Source organism: Halichoerus grypus, chromosome 10 (assembly GCF_964656455.1).
Source record: "Halichoerus grypus chromosome 10, mHalGry1.hap1.1, whole genome shotgun sequence".
Lineage (NCBI taxonomy): Eukaryota > Metazoa > Chordata > Mammalia > Carnivora > Phocidae > Halichoerus > Halichoerus grypus.
Window position 1 is genome coordinate 101,325,169 of NC_135721.1, and position 8,578 is coordinate 101,333,746.

The 8,578-nt window shown below is 43.0% G+C and overlaps 1 pseudogene; it reads left to right on the forward strand.

The window, feature by feature from the left end:
• Positions 1-7,010: 7,010 nt before the first annotated feature.
• LOC144379369 (endogenous retrovirus group V member 2 Env polyprotein-like) lies at positions 7,011-8,164 on the forward strand (annotated as a pseudogene).
• Positions 8,165-8,578: the final 414 nt, after the last annotated feature.

Below are 8,578 nucleotides of genomic sequence, written 5' to 3' on the forward strand. Positions count from 1 at the left end.
GAATATTACTGTCAGGCAACGAGAGCCCATGCTAAGCACTGTTTCTAAATTATCTCATTTAATCCCCATAAAACACCCATGAGGTATATGGATATCTCCATTTTACAGATGAAATATCTGACTACTAGAGGACAGGTGGTCTGTCCAGGGTTGTAGGGACAGAACTGGATCTGAGTTTAGACATATTCATAGTATTTACCTTATTTTTTTGTTGTAGTAAAATGAAATATCAACTCTGATATTTTAAAAAATGTCCTTTTCCCTCTGTGGTAGTTGGTAATGAAGGGAGGGAAAAATTCTTCCTCTACCCTTCAAGGTCTTCCAGCTAGACTAAGAATTAAACTTAATTCTTAATTAATTCTTAAACTTAATTGGCATGACACAGATTAACAGGACAAAAAACCCCAGTTTTCTTATGTATACATGAAGCCCCAGTAATAAAATTGAGACCCCAAGAAATGACCACAGCAGATAGTTTTTGTACTTTTTAAATAGAGAGACAATAGATCTGTGAGGAATTGACAGGTTAAAAGAAACTTAACTTAGAGAGCTTCAATTGGTAAGGAATCCTAAACAGAATTTGGGCTGGGATACTGAATTAGTAAAAAGTCACGAGGGTTATCAAGCCTTCTCGGCCCTGAATTTCCCATCTCTGGTGATGAGGATGGCTCTTTACTTCCTGGTACAGAGAGGGTACCTTCCATATGGGAGATTCATTTTCTGCTTCCAGGGGGCAGAGGAGGGTCTGAGTGTTCTTCTTACACAGGCTCTCTTAAGTAACTTTTGTTTAAAATAACCAATATGCCAAACTGGTGCATTTTGGGACAACTTGCCCTTGGTCCCCACAGCAAGCAAGAAGGGTGGACAGGGATCTAGATCAGGTATTTGAGTCCCTTTTGTTAATTGTAGTTGTACTCAGTTTCCCTGCATTGTGGGAGGCCCTCTCTCCTTTACTGTCCAGTGGTCCCAAGTCGGAGTCCCCTTTGGGTAATAGCAGGTGTTTCTGAGAACCCTGAGGAGTACCAGAATGTTCCTCAGGCCCACTTGTGCCCTGGGCACCTCATGTTGCACACCAAGGCTCACCTCCTCCTTCTTTCTGCCCTTGTAGGGCTGTGAATCCCTTTTCCTTCTTGTAGTTATTCTCTCTGGCCCATTCTGCCAAAGAATGTGGACAGCGATGATTTCCCAAAGAACGACTAACACATGGCTTTTGAGTTCAACATTTAAAGATAATATAAGGAAATTATGATGCAGAAAAGGGAAACAAAATAAAATACCAGATCCCTTTTTCTAGAATTCAGCAACTTGCTTCTTCTCTGGGGCCCTTTCTGCCCTCCTACCTCAAGAGTCCAAGTTTTCAAGCTGTTTCAGAGTGCAAGACTGCTGACTCCCGACCAGAAAACAAAACATATTCCCATCATAATAACCTGTAAGGGGAGTACTGTACTGTAAAGATGGTGGCTCTTTATGTTTCTAAACCGGACACTTCTTTCCCAGGACACACAGTCTGCGTCTAGCTTGACTTCACCTATGGAGTGTTTCTCCAGGACACTGGCCCTGGCTTGTGTCTGATAACCATTTGAACGACAGACAGGGTGTGTTAAAAATGTTTCCTCTGAAAACCTAGGAAGTTCGCCCCAAACACACCTTTCATTTCTACCTTTAGAACCACAAGAAAGGCATGCTTAAAATATGTTGTTTTTTCTTGAATTATGGCTGTACGTTGGGGGCAAGCAATTGAATTGCTCCAGGCCTCTACCTGAAGGTAGTAAAACATCTCCCACAAAGTCTCCTAAGGCTAAAATAAGGAAGGTATTAAAAAGCATCTTGCAAACTATCAAACACTATAAAGGCAAGCCACTACTGTTTCCCTTTTGTTTTCAGAGTTACTTGGCCCAATCCTTCTGCAGTTGATGAATTAGAACTCATTAGTTATCAAGGGTGGTTCTGTATTGGAAGAAATATGCCCAAATTAATCTTTGCATCTCTTATTAATACTTTGAAATATCTGAATATGTTTTTTGATTGCATGTTTCTGTGTAAATGACACCTCTCTCTTATTCCCGAGGCAGGGGTTTTTTGTTTGTTTTTTATTCAAAGGAGGGAAATAGAGAGGTGGCAGGGGAAAACAGAAATTAAGATTAGAATTATAGCGGATATTTAAAGAGAAAAAAGTAATATTCAGCCCTTGAATGAAATCCAGGGTCCCCTCACCCTTTCCACAAAGTAAGAATCTTGAAAATTCACTATGATTTGTGATGAGGGATAGAAGCAGAAAAATGTCCACCTTTAGCCCAGAAGGCTGCCCTATAGCCTCATAGTTCCAATAAGGATCAAATAGGTGCTGGCTGTTACATTCTTAAAGGGTCTCATGACAGCCTGTGCATCTCACTGGTAGTTAATACTGAGCTGAATGATAAGCACCAGAGAAATCTTGCAGAAGTAGTTTTACAAGTAGAAATTCGAAGAAAACATTTATGATCGAATGCTCCCTGTACATCCCCACCTCTTTGAGCACTAAGCATATAATCACCAGCTTCACACAGCAAAAGTGCAACTCTTTCTGCCCATGGGCCCTGTCCTTGTGCTATAATAAAAACACCTTTTTGCACCAAAAACGTCTCAAGAATTCTTTCCTGACCGTTCACTCCCGGCCCCACATCAATTTCTATGTATTTCTGTATTCATATTATACTTTAAGAAAAGATGACTTAAAAAATCTATACAAGTAATCTACACTCTACCCCACAAAATGAAATACCACACACACACCCAGCAGCTTGGGAAAAACATGAAGCTAATCATAAAGAAATAAAAATGCCTATTTTTTTCTGCACACTTGTGATTAGTGTGAGCAAAAATATGACTTTACTTCCTGTACTTTTGCTAAAGAAAGTGAACAAAAATTAGTGAACCTGGAAAACTTCCAAAATATGACGGCAGGGACGCTGTAAGGAAAAACTCTAGATGCTTTGATATTTAATTTTAGAGCAATATCAGTCCCAGTTTCCCGGATTAAGTTTCAGGCTATAGCAGTTTAAGAACAGATTTGGCATTGTTGTAACTGCATGTATAGATTTATTTGTTGAAAGAAATTTTATATGTTTTATAGTTATTTTTGTATATTTTTAGAAATATCACATCATATTCTTAGAGGTCTTTTTTTAAAAAAAATATTTATTTGAGACAGAGAGAAAGAGACAATGGGGAGGGGGCAGAGGCAGAGGGAGAGGAAGAGAGAAGCTGAAGCAGACTCCCCATTGAGTGTGGAGCCCAACATGAGGCTGAACCCAACGTGAGGTTTATCTCACCACCCTGAGATCACCACCTGAAATCAAGAGTCAGACGCTTAAGCCACTGAGCCACCCAGGCGCCCCTATTCTTGGAGATCTTAAGTCAGCTTTAACTACACTATTCCCTGATCCTAGCCTAAACCCTCCTGACATATGCTAAAATTCAGCAAGGGTGTAGTGGAAGGACTTGTAATTAGAGCAAGGAGGACCTGTGTTGCAGTCTGCCCCCACTTAGCGCTGAAAGGACCTTAGATGAATTGTGTAACTTCTCAGGCTGCACTGTGTAATTCTGAGTCTAACTATCTGGAGTTAGGTCAGATTTCACAGGTTAATGGCAAACTCCTCTACAAGATTGCCCTCACTTCAGATTCCAGCCCCAAGCTTGGGAGTTCCCAGGCCACCTGCACTTCTGACCAACTGGCTACAAATTCAGGAATTCCCACGGTGCCCTCAGGCTTGATAATTTGCTAGAATATCTCACAGATTCAGGAAAGGGCTATACTTATAATTAATTATGAGCTTTTAAATAAAGAATACAAATGAGGAGCAACCAAATGAAGAGATGCACAGGCTGATGTCTGGAAGGGTCCCAAAAGTGAAACTTGCATGTCCTCAGGCCATGTTCCCCTCCTGACACATTAATGTATGATCACCAACTAGGGAAGCTCACTTGAGATTTGGGTGTCCAGATATTTTATTATGATTTCATTATGTAGCTATGATTGATTGGATCATTGGCCACATGACTGCATTCAATGACCAGACCCTCTTCCCCCCCTAAGAGGTTGGGTTGATATCATGTGACCTTCCAATAATATGGTTGGTTTTTCCAGCATGGACTGCCCCCATCTTGAAACTAGGAGTCCACCAGAGTCACTTCATAAGCATAAACTCAAGTATGGCCCAAGGGGCCCCCACCATAAGCAACAAAGACATTCTTGCTACTCAAGAATTTCCAAGGGTTTAGAGGCTCCTTCCTAGGAACAAGAAACAGTCTATCATATAATAGGCTGTTTGCCCACAGAGCATTGATGTGATGATTCTATGAAATGAGGAATTGCAGAACACAGGACACCTTTTCAAGATTCTAGATCTATCTTGAGAAATGAAAAAGACAAAGTATGTAGGAGCTTCATTTATGTTTGGGGATCTTGCTGGAACACCAAAAGGAAGCTGAGTTGTCCACATAAAATTGGAATGTTCCCTGATTACTGAAGCTTGTAGGCACCAAGGGCAGACCATCGCAAGATGGCTCACTTTGGCATAAAGATTTTTGTTGAGGTGAAGGCAATTGAGACCCTGCAGGCTCAAGAAAAACTTTTACCCCTCCCTTACCTACATAAAAGAATCTAAATGAAGGGTCTTTCCCAGAATAATGGTTATTATGAGAGATAAATTTTAACTGAATGACCCATCTATATGGCAGGTAAATATCTAATTAGCAAACATCTAGTGCCCACCCCCCCGAATTGCATTCCTTCCTGTTAAAGTCTCAGACACTTACCCCCCTTCTCCTTAGTTCAGGATGACATACATGTCTCATTTTGCCTGTCTTTGGAATTTCATGTCTGCGTGTATTCCCATATGTACAAAATTAAGTTTGATTTTCTCCTGTTAATCTGTCTCACAGCAATTTGATTCTTAGTCCAGTTAGAGAGACAATGAAGGGGGCAGGAAATTCTCCCCCACCCCTTACAAGCTCAATAGCCTGCCTTGGAAGGAGATGGTCAATACAATGTCTCAGTCAGGTGCACTGTGGGATGGGAAGGTGAGATAATCCTTTCCTTTTATTCAGTAAGGTTGAGTTCCTGTGAGACTGTAAGCAAATAGGGTCAGTGCCGCCCCTACGCCCTTGCCCCAACAGTTCACAGGGCCTGTTTTCCCTGGCTAGTCCTTGCACTTCTCTGTCTGAGGATGTTCTGTGTCCACTGAAGCCTGTTTTGCTCACTGGAGATGCCTAGGAATTAATGAGGCAGAGCAGGGACTGGACTCAGGTCCTTTCAACCCTAACTGCCAAATCCAACCTTCCTGGATAAGCTATGCCTTGAATAGTAGGTCTGCCAGGAAACTAAAACTCTATACTTTTGACTAGTATATCCTGCAGGAATGCAGAGCGAGGGTGCTCACTAAAAGGAGGGACTAGACTATAAAGACTGGCAAAGACCAGACCAAACCAGCCTGCGCCCCTGAACTTTCACCAACTTTCCTCCTTATTATAATACTAAAAATTATGCTCAGGGGTGGAGATTTAACATGCTAATGAAATATGTGATGCATATAAAACATGTTCTGTCCACTCTGTCTGCCCCAGCATGCCTAGATGTCAATTCTTTCTTACCTCACCCCCTTTAAAAACTTTCCCTGGCCTTTGTTTGGGGAGCCAGCCTGAAGGACACTTTCCCCCAGTGCTCTCTCCCTTGTGCTCCAGCATAAGCCCTAATAAAAGCCTCTCCTGGAACTCCTGTTTGGCTTCTAGTCAATTTCTGTTGTTTACAGAGCCCAAGGACCCAGGTTGGTACCATATTTCAGCGACCACGAAGGGACCCCAGGGGGGTCTTTTCCCCCTTGTTAGAGAGGGTCTGGGACCTTTCAGGGCAGACAGACAGATGCAGCCCCATTGTGGCTGACATGAAGCCACCTGAACGTTTGTTCCAGTGTCACATGGAGGCACATCTGCCTCCGGTGTCCCAGGATTCCCACTGCTGTCATTCAGGCAATATATTTCCCTTTTCCCTTTCTTCTCTCCTCCTTTAACCTCCCTCTTCTTTTCCACACTCTTCCCCTCCTTCGTATCCTCTCTGGGGTGACCGCAGTCCTCTGCAGCTTCATTATTCTCAGCTTGTGGGAACGTGCTCCCTACGTGGAGATATAAAAAAAAACAACAACACAGAGTATTGGACGGTTCATAAAGGATGACAAGGTTCTCATTCCTGGGGCCCAAATGTGGAAACTCATTAAGTATTTACATAATGCTACCCACTATAAGAGCGATGCTCTATGGGACTACGTACAAAAGATCTTTTCAGGAAGGGGACTTAGAAAAATGGTAAAACAGGTAACCCTCACCTATAACTTGTGTGCTCTTAACAATGCACAGGCCCATCAAATCCCTCCCTCATTACTTAAGCCAGTCCAACACCAAGGTACATACACAGGGAAAGGTTGGCAAATAGACTTCACCCAAATGCCCCCATAATCAGGGTATAAGTATCTTCTTTATGTTCATTGACACCTTCACAGGATGGGTCAAAGCCTTCTCCACTCCATCTGAGAAGGCAACTGAGGTTTGCAAGTCCCTCCTAAAAGAAGTAATTATTCGTTTTGATCTTCCTTAGTCTCTCCAGAGCGCCAACAGGCCCTTCTTTATAGCCAAGGTCACCCAAGGCCTCTCGACAGCCCTGGGAATAAACTATAAACCACATGCCTCCTGCTGGAGTCCCCAGTCTTCAGGAAAGTTTGAAAAGATGAATCATACCCTAAAGAAAACCTTAGAGAAACTTTGTCAGGAAATTCATGAGCCTTGGGCCAAATTCCTTCCTATTGCACTAGTCAGGATTCCCACTGCCCTAAGACTAGCCTAAGACTCAGCCCATTTGAAATGACATATGGGGAACCCTTCCTCACTGCTGATATTTTACTAGATAGGGAAATAAGCCAAGGCTTTCAGCATATTATTAACTTGGGCCAGGTACAAAAATCTATTTTGGATTGTTAATCATGTGCTACCAGCACCCCATAGAGGTAAATTAGGAGAGGCCACCGCATTGCGCATTAATCCAGGAGATCATGTTCTCCTTAAAACTTGGAAAGAGGGCTCCCCAGAAGATTTGCTACCTAAGTGGAAAGGCCCCATCTAGTGATTTTAGCCATTCCAACAGCAGTTAAGCTACAGGGTTCCAGGCTAAAACCTTTTATCCTGGACTTCTTCAGGCCCAGAACCATCTTACTCTTGTGAACATGTGGAAGACCTTAGATACTTGTTCCAGAAGTGACCCTTGGAGTCAGATAAGTGATTATGCTTTGAATTGGTTTGCTGAGTTTTCTTTTTGTTGCCCCTGTTTTACTTTTCCTTCTCTACCAATACCGTTTCGGGTCACCTCCACCCCCTGGGAAAGGTCTGTTCCTCCCCTGCTGGGTCTAAGACATGGAAACCAATGATGAGATGGATGAGGTAGACCCTTCTCTTGGCCTTTCTCCTGAGGATGAGTTGGGAAGGAAATAACAAAGGGAGGGAAACCTGGAGAGAAAATTCAATTGTCAACTTTTCTAGCATTGTGGCCTCAGGAAATAATCTTTCTAATGATCGGATCTATCATCCCCACCCACAAGAAGGGGTTCCTAAGCTCCAGTTTGTACCTATAAATGAAGATACTAATCTCACCTTGACTTTTAACCCCATTAGGAGAACATCGCTTCTAATAGTGGAACTCAATGATTGCGGCGATCTAAGGTGTATAGGGCTTATAGATTTTTGGAACCAAACCAGTCTCCAGATTAAGCACCCACTTCTCTGTGAAAAACAGGGACAACACTGTTGCCCCTACCAGACAGATACCTGCCTTACTGATATGGGAACCTAACCCTCTATTTATCCTATGCCATTTTCCTCTTCAAGCTCTTCATGTACCCCCAACCAGACTCACTGGTGTGTGGACTCATCCTTACTCTCCCCAGGCCCCCATCCTAACTCCTCCTGTATGCCCTGAAAAGGAACAGCAACCCCTTCCTAGAGGCTCACCTATCAGACCCCATCTGCCTTGGACAGCCAGGAGAGAATAAAAGAGGACTCAGAACTAGATGGGGAGGCCATTGGATGGACAGCTTCTGTCTCCCAGATGAGTAATGAACCTAACTTGGGTCCCCTTTTATAAAGATGGTTTAGTTCCTCTTTACCTTGCCAAGCTTGTAGCCCACACTCTAGTCCACCACAAAATAAACTACCCTATGAAGGGAGCTCAGATTTCTCCTTCTTCTTGTTTCTTTAAGCAAATAATGTTCCCTTCTAGTGAGAGTGCACTTTGGGACAATTAGGCCTTAAAGGGCTAGGCCCCAAAGGATTAGGCCCCACTATATATAAAGTCACCTCTCAAACCAGATAAAAGAGAGTACTGTGACTCACCTCAGCAGAAATTGGAGCAGCCATAAGACTGGCCGCCCCCTGAGGGTGTTTCACCTATCATGAAACAACCTCAAAGAACCATATCCAGGCCTTAGACAAACTGGCCTCAGATGCTGGTGACGCCTTACAGGGCCTCTGGGAGTCCTTACATTCTTTGGCAAATAGG